The sequence below is a fragment of the Leptonychotes weddellii genome, chromosome 11 (assembly GCF_054177405.1).
Source record: "Leptonychotes weddellii isolate Sample4059 chromosome 11, ASM5417740v2, whole genome shotgun sequence".
Classification (NCBI taxonomy): Eukaryota; Metazoa; Chordata; class Mammalia; order Carnivora; family Phocidae; genus Leptonychotes; species Leptonychotes weddellii.
Window position 1 is genome coordinate 9645509 of NC_138379.1, and position 11278 is coordinate 9656786.

General features: G+C 41.6%; 1 pseudogene; it reads left to right on the forward strand.

Annotated features, from left to right (window-relative positions):
• Positions 1-8379: 8379 nt before the first annotated feature.
• On the forward strand, positions 8380-9549 carry LOC102728657 (peroxiredoxin-1 pseudogene; annotated as a pseudogene).
• Positions 9550-11278: the final 1729 nt, after the last annotated feature.

Here is an 11278-nt window from a genome sequence, read left to right on the forward strand (position 1 = left end):
GAGGGGAATGTATCATCTCTCTGGCTATTGGTGCATGACTGAGCACCCATAGCCTTTTCATTTTATGAATCTCTGCATTAGACTAAGGAATCAACCCCTGTATTCTAATCTTCTGAGCCAGAAGCTGCTTTTGTTGTTTCATTTTATTTTCTTTGGGGGGTGCACCTAAATGAACCAAACCAATTCTTCCTCTAAATTTCTATAACTGAGTGCCTCACATGGGAATGATCCTTATTGTCTAGCCATCTGGGGCCAATATTCCTGATCAACTAGAAAGCCTTCCTGCTAAGCCCCGCTCCCACCCCACACACCCCTGTGAGGCATGAGCCAGACTTGTCTTCTACTGCTAAATAAGTTACTATCACCTCTGAAATACTCCATCTGACTCCATCCAGATTTTATTGTCCTCCAGACAGCAGTGCAGTCATTAACCCAGGAATCCCCATCAGTAAACTATGTGACCTGCTTTTCCATCAATAGGAGAGAATTTTAGGATTCAGATCAGAACAGTGGGACAAGGAGGTTCTCAGAGGGCTCGTCCCTTGCCTATGTTATGAAGCAACCTGATCACATTATGAATGAGCTTTTCTGTGCTGCTTCCTCTCTGACTGTCTGTCTGAAATCATCAAATATTTCTCTTTTTTAGTATTTTATTTATTTATTTGTGGGCACCTGGGTGGCTCAGTCGTTAAGCGTCTGCCTTTGGCTCAGGTCATGATCCCAGGGTCCTGGGATCGAGTCCCACATCGGGCTCCCTGCTTGGCGGGAAGCCTGCTTCTCCCTCTCCCACTCCCCCTGCTTGTGTTCCTGCTCTCGCTATCTCTCTCTCTGTCAAATAAATAAATAAAATCTTTAAAAATATATATTTTATTTATTTATTTGTCAAAGAGAGATAACACAAGCAGGGGGAGCAGCAGGCAGAGGGAGAAGCAGGCTCCCCATTGATCAAGGAGTCCAATATGGGACTCAATCCCAGGATCCTGGGATCATGACCTGAGTCAAAGGCAGAAGCTTAACCGACTGAGCCACCAAGGCATCCCTGAAATCATCAAATATTTCTACCCTTTCTTTGTAGAAGCAGCTTTAATCAACTCAGTAACAAGCCAGTTGTCTAGCAAATGGATTCCAAAGAGAAATTGCCTCAGGCAGTTTATAAGACCCAAACTCAGGGGGTCTTCTCTGGGTAGACCTATTTGATTTTTTCTCAAGGTCCCAGTCTGTGTTCTGGTTGCAGATACACCTCTAGTATTATCTGAGCAGTTGGATCATGAAGACAGAGGAGGAATGCCTGCACAATTGCATTTTATAAATATTTTAATGGTTGTTTCTGATCAAGAACTCACTCAAATTCAGATTTCTTGCTGGTGACTACGTGAATAGAGCCCAACAAGATTTCTAGATGAGGGAAATTACTTTGCTTCAGAAGGAACATTCCATTTGGGCATGAACATTTGCTGTTTTTAGGTCAGTCTACCAAACCCACATGTTTTCCCATCTAAATCCCTGCTACAGATTAGCTGTTATAACATTTGAAAGGGTCCATTCATAAAAGATTACATACCACATTTTAAAGTAAAATTTACTGCCCTTTGATAAACATCATCAGAGTAAATATAGAAGTAAACATTAAAGGAAAATTCAGAGCATCATCAGTAAAGTGATGAATCAAAATCGTGCACCATCCAAAAGATGCAACAGAAAAACCCCACCACCCTTTTGTCCTATCCTTGCCCTAATGCATACCCTCATTCTATCACGATGAGACATCAGACAACTCCACATTGAGAAACATTCTATAAAACAGCTAACTTGGAATCTTCAAAACCATCAAAATCATAGCAAAGAAAATACAAAACTATTCCAGACTGAGGGGACCAAAGAGATAGGGAACTAAATGGGTGTATGATTCCTTACTGGTTCATTTTGCTATAAAGGAAAGTATTTGACTATTAATAAAATTTGAGTAGTTCTGGGAATTAGATAGTACCACAATATCAATGTGAATTGCCTGGATTAGATATAAATTTCTTCATCAAAGTTATCATGAAGTTATGTAAAGGGCAAGCTATCAAATGATAGAAGATATCTGTCACAATTATAATCAGCAAAAGACTTACTTCCACATGCATAAGTGTCTCCTACAAATCAGTAAGTCAAGGAGACAAAACAATGGGGAAAATAGATAAGACTTAAATAGACACTAGCAAAAGTTTAAGTGTCCAATAAGCACATGAAAAATAGATATTCAGCCTCCATAGAAAATAAGAAAATAAAACCAATATGAAACCAGACTTTATAGAGTAACAGACACCTGGATTGCTCTCCTAATAGAACAAATAGGAAAATGGGTAGAATTTATGAAAAAATTCTTTCCAGACACTGTATAACAGGGAGCACAGGGATTTCATTTCTGAGAGAATGAAAACAAATAAGATGAGCCCTACACTCAGGCTTTATGCCTGGAGGAATAGTCCAGTCCCCAGTGGAGAAGGCAAGATCAAATGAAAGCATAGCTTCTTTATTGATTTGAAAAGACAGAGACCTTAGTTCAGGGAGGCCTGTGTGATTTAGAAATGGCAGGGAAAAGCTCAGGAAAAGAGGAAGCTAGGTGGAAAATACATTCTAGAAATCTGCTTAGGAGTCCCTCAGTCTTTGTTGTACGGTAAATCATGAAGTACAGTGCAACACTCCTCAATTCTGGACAAAGGACAAGTTGAAACCAGTAAACCCAGTGATTCCTAGAGCTCATCTAAGGGGGAGGGACACTTGACCTGCAGTGGTGGTCCTTTGTACTCATTCAGCACATTTAGCAGAGACCACAAAAAGATCATGCCTTAGTAAAAGGGATAAAGTTTACCAGCATAAGGCTACTTGAGATCCATACTAACTAAGCATAAAAACAAACTGAAAATATCAAGCTGATCTATACATAATACAAATGCCCAAGGCAACAAGGACCACCATTATGTAAAAGAAGGAAACAAAATATGGTCACTCCAAGAAGCATGCACAATATTCACTATCCAATCAAAAATTCAAATTTTCCAGACATGACACAAAGATGGAAGTTGTGACCTACAACTAGAAAAAGTTAATTCACTGAAATGGACCCATAAATGAAAGAGATGATGTCATTATGTGACAAAGACTTCAAGCAGCTATTATAAATATGCTCAAAGATTAACATAAACATGACCATAAGGAATATTAAAATGAAATATATATTTTTTTTAAAAAATGAAACTTCTGGAGATAAAACATAACAGTATTGGGAATGAGAACTTCAACAGAGGGGATTAAGAGCAGATTACACATAGCAGAGGGAAAGGTTAGTGAATGAGATGGCATAACAACAGAAAATACACAATCTGAAGCACAGAGAGAAAATGTTTTAAAATAAATAATCAACTCTGGAGTGCCCGGGTGGCTCAATCGGTTAAGCCTCCTGACTCTTGGTTTCAGAGTTGTGAGATCAAGCCCCGCATCAGGCTCTGCCCTCAGCGGGGAATCTGCTTGAGATTCTCTCTCTCTCTGCCCTTCCCTCCTTCAAAAATAAAACCTTAAAAATAAATAAATAAATAAATAATCAGCACTTCAGTAATTTGTGAAAGAACACCAGGCAATTTGACACATAAGAAGTCACAAAAGAAGATCAAATGAGGGTAAAGAACAGAAAAATACTGAAAAAATTATGGGAGAAACGTTTTTTATTTTATTTTATTTATTTATTTGTCAGCGAGAGAGAGAGAGAGAGAGCACCAGCAGGGGGAACGGCAGGCAGAGGGTGAAGCAGGCTCCCCTTGAGCAAGGAGCCCAGCACAGGACTCAATCCCAGGACCCTGGGATCAGGACCTGAGCTGAAGGCAGACGCTTAACTGACTGAGCCACCCAGGTGTCCTAGCAGAAAACTTTCTAAAGTTGGTGAAAACCAGGAGCCCACTGACTCAATGCAAGATAGCCCAAGCAGGATAAAACGTACAGGTGACCACATCAAGGCCTATAATAATTAATTTTTTGAAAGCCCCAAATCAGAAAATCTTAACAGTTGCCAGAGGAAAAAAATTATGTACAGAGAAACAAAGAGATGGATGGTAACAAATTTTGCATTAGAAAATACGCAATATACAAGGAAGAAAAAAATGGGAATTTATGGAGTGCTGAGGGGGACTATATCCGATGACTATTCCTTCAGAAATAGACAAGAAGTCAGGAGATCTCAGGCAATATTGAAGGGTTGTCTATCATTGAAAGGCAGAACTGTTTCTGGTAAGGATTGTTAGATTGCTGATTCTTTTATTGCATGAGTTTCTCAAGCTTCATACAACTTGAGCTGAATTTATACTCTCTTTCCAAATGATTGGTTGACCACTGAAGAACACAGATGGAGAGGAGACCCGTAAGGTAGCCAGGGGAAAAAATGGTGAGAATAAATATAAACTTCTGCATATTACAGAAAAGATATGTCCAACATTTGAGTCCATGTGATTGCAATTGCTCTCTACTACCAGAAACCAACAGCCATGAGAACATAACAGAATATAGAATACAGAAAACTATGATGTCTATTTTTAAACTAAAAATTCCTATGCATGCAAAAATGAGAGGGGCGATGGAGAAAAGGAGGAGGAGGAGGAGAGAAGGAAGGAAGGAAGGAAAGAAGGAAGGAAGGAAGCGAGGGAGGGAGGAAGGAAGGAAGCGAGGGAGAGAAGGAGGAAAGATGTAACTCATACTTAGTTTAAAAAATAAAAAAAGACAGGGGTGCCTGGGTGGTTCAGTCGGTTGAGCATCTGACTCTTGGTTTTGGCTCAGGTCATGATTTCATGATCATGGGATCAAGCCCCATGTCAGGTTCTCCACTCAGTGCAGAGTCTGCTTGGGACTCTCTCTCCCCTCTCCCTCTGCCCCTCCCTTACTCGCTCACTTGCTCTCTCTCTCTCAAATAAATAAATAAAATATTTTAAAAAAACAAATAAAAATAAATATTTAAAAAGACAATAAAAACAGAATGAGTTGAGCCCAAAGACCAATCATTAGTAACTCTCTGCTCTGAAAAAGGAAACCATTTTTCTCTAAATCCCAGCACTCTCAAGTATAAAATCAGGAATATAATACAGTTGATCCTTGGACAATACAGGTTAGGGGCATTGATCCCCCCCTACCCCCCACAGTCAAAAACCCAAGTATAACTTTTGACTCCCCCAAAACTTAACTACTAATAGTCTACAGTTGACCAGAAGCCTTACTAACATAAACAGTTGATTAACACATATTTTGTATGTTATACGTATTATATACTGTATTCTTATAAAGTAAGCTCGAGAAAAGAAAATGTTCAGAAAATCCTAAGGAAGAGAAAATTCATTTTTAGTACTGTACTGTATTTGTAAAAAAACCCAAATCTGTATATAAGTGGACCCATGCAGTTCAAACCTGTACTGTTCAAGAGTCAACTGTACTTCAGCGTCTTCTTGTAGGGATTTGAGGAGATATTGTCCCTAAAGTTCTCAGCACAAAACCTATTTCACTAAGAGTTTCTACCATTCCATCTGTCCATATTTACTTCTGTAAATTCCTTCTGAAGCACAGAAAGGAGACATGGGGCCAGGCCGACAACTACTGTTGTCAACACTCACCTGCACCTTGGTCCTCCTCAGGTGTGTCTGAGGAAGTGGTCTACCTAAGGCACAGAAAGAGGCTGAGATTACTGAAGAGGGACCCATTTTAATGAACTGACGATGGGACAATGAAGAGAACTTTAGTCAGCAAACTGGAGGGGCACGGAATTAGAGGGAGTGGCAAATAGAGCTATCAGCTAGAATAAGGAATAGGCTAGAATGCTCCTAATTATGAGCAGCAAAGTTTGATAAGTATCAACCGTTAGCAGCATTTGCCTAAACACATCAGAACCCCTTGATGTGGAAGTACAGCAAATGAGGAGTTTCAGAAAGATCAGAGTGTAGATCTTTTCCCCAACATGGTGGCTCAGTCTGTGCCAGACCTGGAAGAGAAGCAACAGTCCAGGAGACCATGGACCCCCACCTCTGTGTGCTGGAACAAACCAGGTACACACCACTTTTCACTTTTCTTCATGATCTGGGGCCTCTGAGGGGGTCCTTGGGTAAATTCTGGGATGTGGAAACAGACCCCTGACTCTGGAGATAGACACTGGGCAGGGTGGGGCTCTGGGGCAACCATGCCTGCTTCCTGTAGCAGGGGCTAGCTCTGAGATGTGCTCTGAGCCTCTGTTTTTCCCCTCTCTGCTCCCCTGCCTCCCTTCCCTGTATCCTTACTCCCGCTTTCCTGAGGGAATTGCCCTTTATCATAAATAAGCTTTCTTTTGGTTATGTTTCCCAGGGGATCCTTGCAGTAGGGCTATTTGTTTTAAACATTTTATTTATTTATTTATTTGACAGAGACATAGAGAGAGCCAGAGAGCACAAGGGGAGGGGGGGTGGCAGAGAGAGAGGGAGAAGCAGGCTCCCTGCTGAGCAGGGAGCCTGACAGGTGCTCAGTGCTCCACCCCAGGACCGAGGATCATGACCTGAGCTGAAGGCAGATACTGAACTGACTAAGCCACCCTGGAGCCCCCAGTAGGGCTATCTGTAATAAAATTGATTATGGGCAAGTTTTCATCTCATCGGACTACTGAGTAGGAAATAGACTTTGAGTAACTGTACACTCTGCAAGGGTGGCAGAAGAAGGTGGCATTGCTCCAGTAACATATTTTTGGACCACAAACTGGGGAGAATTAGTGTTTTTATCATTCAAGCATTCTTTCCCAGGCAGGGGGAAAGAAGGAACAGAACTAGACTCCGAGTCCTTCAATGCTAAGGAGCCATTTTAATTACTGTGATGTACAGAATGATCGAGATCAATTCTGACAATTATTAGAAGTCTGGTTGTGCATGTGGAGCAAATGAATGATGAATGAAGTCAGCAGAGAGAAGTGCTCCTGGGAGGTGATAAAAAGCTGCCATTAGATCCAGAAGCAAGCAAGCAAACAGTGAGAAGTGTACCCCCAGACCCTTCAGTGGGCTAAATTGCTCTACTCTGTTCCTTTTATCAAAAGTGAATTCAGAACATAGACAATCTTGCTTGCTTTAGATTAGTTAAAATATAGAGTGTCTCAAATTGTCTTCACACCTTAACTTTTCTCTGAGGCTGCAGTGAAATACATAGAACCAGACAATGTTAGCACCAGAGTGATGAGCACAGTCCGTCCTTCATCCTTCTTCCCGCCTTCCCTCCCTCCCTCCTTCCTTCCCTCCTTCCTTCCTTCCTCCTCACCTCATCTTTCCTTAATCTTTCTTTACTCTTTCCTTTAGAAAAATTGACAAGAAGTTTAAAGACCCAAAATATGATTCTTCTACTTTATTTCATTAATTCCTTACTTGGGAATGTGTCCTCCAAGTTTCACTCAACAAAACTGGAGAGCTGTGCACGACAAGGTTTATTTTTAGAACAATGCTTAAGGATGTGGATGCTAGAGCCAGAGGGCTATGCTCATCTCATATTAGTTTTGTGACATGGTATGTGGTACTTGTCTGTACCTCAGGGTGCACGTTTACTCAATAAGAAAAGCAAAAATTTGATTAAAAGTTACAAAGTAGGATTGTTGAGATTCAATGAATTATTCACTTAATGAATTTAATGAGATTTAATATAAAATATACCAAGAGTAATAGCATGTTATTAGTACTTAACAAATATTGCCATAGTATAAATGAGTAAGAGACAAGAGAGCCCAGATAGGGAGGGATAGGTAGGGGACTACATGACTAGGCTCATGTAGGGGCTATGTGATCAGGCTCACTGAAAATCCCAGAAATGCTGAGGGGTAAGGAAACCAGAAATAAGGGAACAAACCAGCCCATCCTGCCCTGGGCGTCAAAGGTGGGTTATATTTAATGGCAGTCACATTGTAAACAGACCCCAAAGAATAGGTAAGCCATTAAAGATGTTATCATCAGTCCTTCCTCAAACCAAGACGTCACAAGAATGTTAAGGCCACAGGCTCTGTGGTCTGTTCTAAATAAAAGACCATCAGTGGAGGCCCATGTTGGCAACCCAGTGGGGAACTCTCTCACTCCTGAGAGCTTTATCTGCATCCTTGCTCAACAAAACTCTCTCACTTTACTCACTCTCCTTTGTCCACAAGATTCATTCTTTGACTCCATGAGACAAGAATCTCGCTCTCCTGCTTCATAAACATAAGATCAACAAAATACATAAGGGTAGTAAAATCCTACTTAAAAAGTGGTTTAGAGATTCTACTTCCAGCCTGAGAGTGTGAGGAGGTTTACAGAGCTATCCTCAGGCAAACTGGTAAAAATTCTTAAAAAGCATTTCATGGGTCTATAAAAGGTCATAAAGTCAATGAATAATATTTATTGAAGGCAAATCAAGTAAAACACGGGGAAAAAAGCAAGAATCTGTGATATTTAAATCTAGACCTGCTTCTTCAACCTTCCCCCAGCTCCCACTCAGAGGGCTGTCTTTCTGAGAGGGGCAGGACATCAACACTTCTCACCCTGCCCCCACTGCCTGTTGTGAGGCTAAGTTCCAGGTGAATGTACCTGAAACATGGCCTCCTTCTTTCTTCTCAACCCCACTTGTGGCTCTTCCTTGGGCACAACACTGCTGAGAATACTGGGTCCTGACTGCCCTCCTCCAGCTCATGAGTTGGGTTGCATACCATGAGAGGCAAGCTAGGGGACCTGGGTTGTTGCCCTCCTTCACTGAGCACTTAGCTCCTAAAGTAGCAGCGTCACACATAACGAAGTGTGTCATTTTTCCTACACCCCAGCACCAGAGCTATGATTTAGAGATTTTTTTTTTTTGCCTGGGAATGGGGAGTAGCTGACCATAGAACAGAGGTCTCCAAATCCAAAGGAAGTTATTTCCTTTGAAACGGAGTGTGGAGAAATTCAAGCCTAAAGGTTCTCTCAAAAATAGTGTAGGTTGGTGTCTTCTTCCTGCCTTGTCTTCATTGGTTTTGTTCTCAGAGCTGCCAACAGCAAGATGTCTTCAGGAAATGCCAAAATTGGGCATCCTGCCCCCAACTTCAAAGCCACGGCTGTTATGCCAGATGGCCAGTTCAAAGACCTCAGCCCATCTGACTACAAAGGAAGATACGTTGTGTTCTTCTTTTACCCTCTTGACTTCACCTTTGTGTGCCCCATGGAGATCACTGCTTTCCGTGACAGGGCAGAAGAATTTAAGAAACTCAACTGTCAAGTGATTGGTGCTTCTGTGGATTCTCATTTCTGCCACCTGGCATGGATCAACACACCCAAGAAACAAGGAGGATTGGGACCTACGAACGTTCCCTTGGAATCAGACCCTAAGCGTACCATTGCTCAGGACTATGGAGTCTTAAAGGCTGATGAAGGCATCTCATTCAGGGGCCACTTTATCATTGATGATAAAGGTATCCTTAGGCAGATCACGGTAAATGACCTTCCTGTCGGCCGCTCTGTGGATGAGAATCTGTGACTGGTTCAGGCCTTCCAGTTTACTGACAAGCATAGGGAAGTGTGCCCAGCTTGATGTCCGGAAGAGCGAAGAATATTTCTCTAAGCAGAAGTGAGCACCGGGTCATTTTAGGGCTGGGCTGCAGTGGGTGGCCATGAAAACAAAATCTCTTTTGTACTATTGTCATACTTAGAACATAAGACTTTAGACTCTGTGCAGATGTGGTATGGGGACAGGACAGGCCTTTCCTGCAGGGGTTGGGGAGGCCAGCCTTTCTTCCTCTGGAGAGAAGGGCCTGAGCTGTTATGGGGCAGGCCAACTGTTACGTACAGTAGTAGGGCATCACTTTTTGTCTTTTGTTGTTTCTATTAAACTTGAACTGAAAAAAAAAAATTGTGTAGGTTGTAGTGAAAGGCATCAATAGGTTAACTGGAGATATATGCTAAGCTATACACTGGCTAGCTTCACAGGAAAAAATGGAAACAGAAGAAGCCTGCCTGGGGCCAAAACAAATTCCAAACACTGACTGCTAACTATCTCTTGATTGCATGTTTGTGAAGCAATTCAAAAGGCACTGGAATGGCACTGTTGAAAACAATAGAGCAGGGGGGGCCGGGTGGCTTAGTCCTTAAGCATCTGCCTTCGGCTCAGGTCATTGGGTGGCTCAGTCGTTAAGCGTCTGCCTTCGGCTCAGGTCATGATCCCAGACTCCTGGGATCGAGCCCTGCATCGGGCTCCCTGCTCGGCGGGAAGCCTGCTTCTCCCTCTCCCACTCCCCCTGCTTGTGTTCCCTCTCTCGCTGTGTCTCTCTCTGTCAAATAAATAAAATCTTAAAAAAAAAAAAAAGAAAACAATAGAGCAATAAGCCTGCAATTAGTGGAGATTAATAGCTGGTTGAGGGCAGGGAAAAAAACATTCAAAGGAGGAAACCACGGTCATCCCAGGTGACTGTGGGCATACCCAAGGCTGTGTTCCCTGAGGAGAAACATGAAGCTTCACACTGCAGGGGGAGAAATAGGCTTACTAAAATAGTCCAGCCAGTGAATGTAAAAGGAAACAAAGAAATAAAAATAGAAAGCCTGGGAGCAGTACAGTTCCCAGAAATGCTACAGTATATTATACAAAATGCCCATTTTCTAACAAAAAATTATGAGACATGCAAAGAAGCAGGAACATGTTAGTATAGATAAAGAGGGGGCATTTTATAGTGATAAAGGGGTCAGTCCACCAGGAAAACACAATTATAAACATATATGCACCTAACAATAGAACATTAAGATACAGGTAGCAAAACCAACAGAAATTAAGGGAGAAATAGATAATTCAACAATCACAGAGACTCAGTGCCTCAGTCCAATAATGGACGGAACAGCTAGGCATAAGATCAAAAAATATATAGAAGGCTTGAACACACTACACACCAACCAGACCTAATAGACTTAAGAACATTCCATCCAACAACAGAATAGGCATTCTTCTCAAGTGCACATAATAGACTTTAAGTTAGGCCATAAAGCAAACCTCAATACATTTAAAAGAATAGAAATAATACAAAGTATGTTTTCCAACCACACTAGAATGAAATTAATAATCAATAATAGAAATGAACTTCGGAAACACACACACATGGAAACTAAGCAACACACTCCTAAAAGCCGGGGTGGGGGGTGCGGGGGGTGGTGGTCCAGGAGAAAGCAAAAGGGAAATTAGGAAATGCATTCATGATAAATGACATATACTTATGGAATGCAGCTATAGCAGTGTTTAGAGGCAAATTTGTACCTGAAAATACCTATATTAAAAA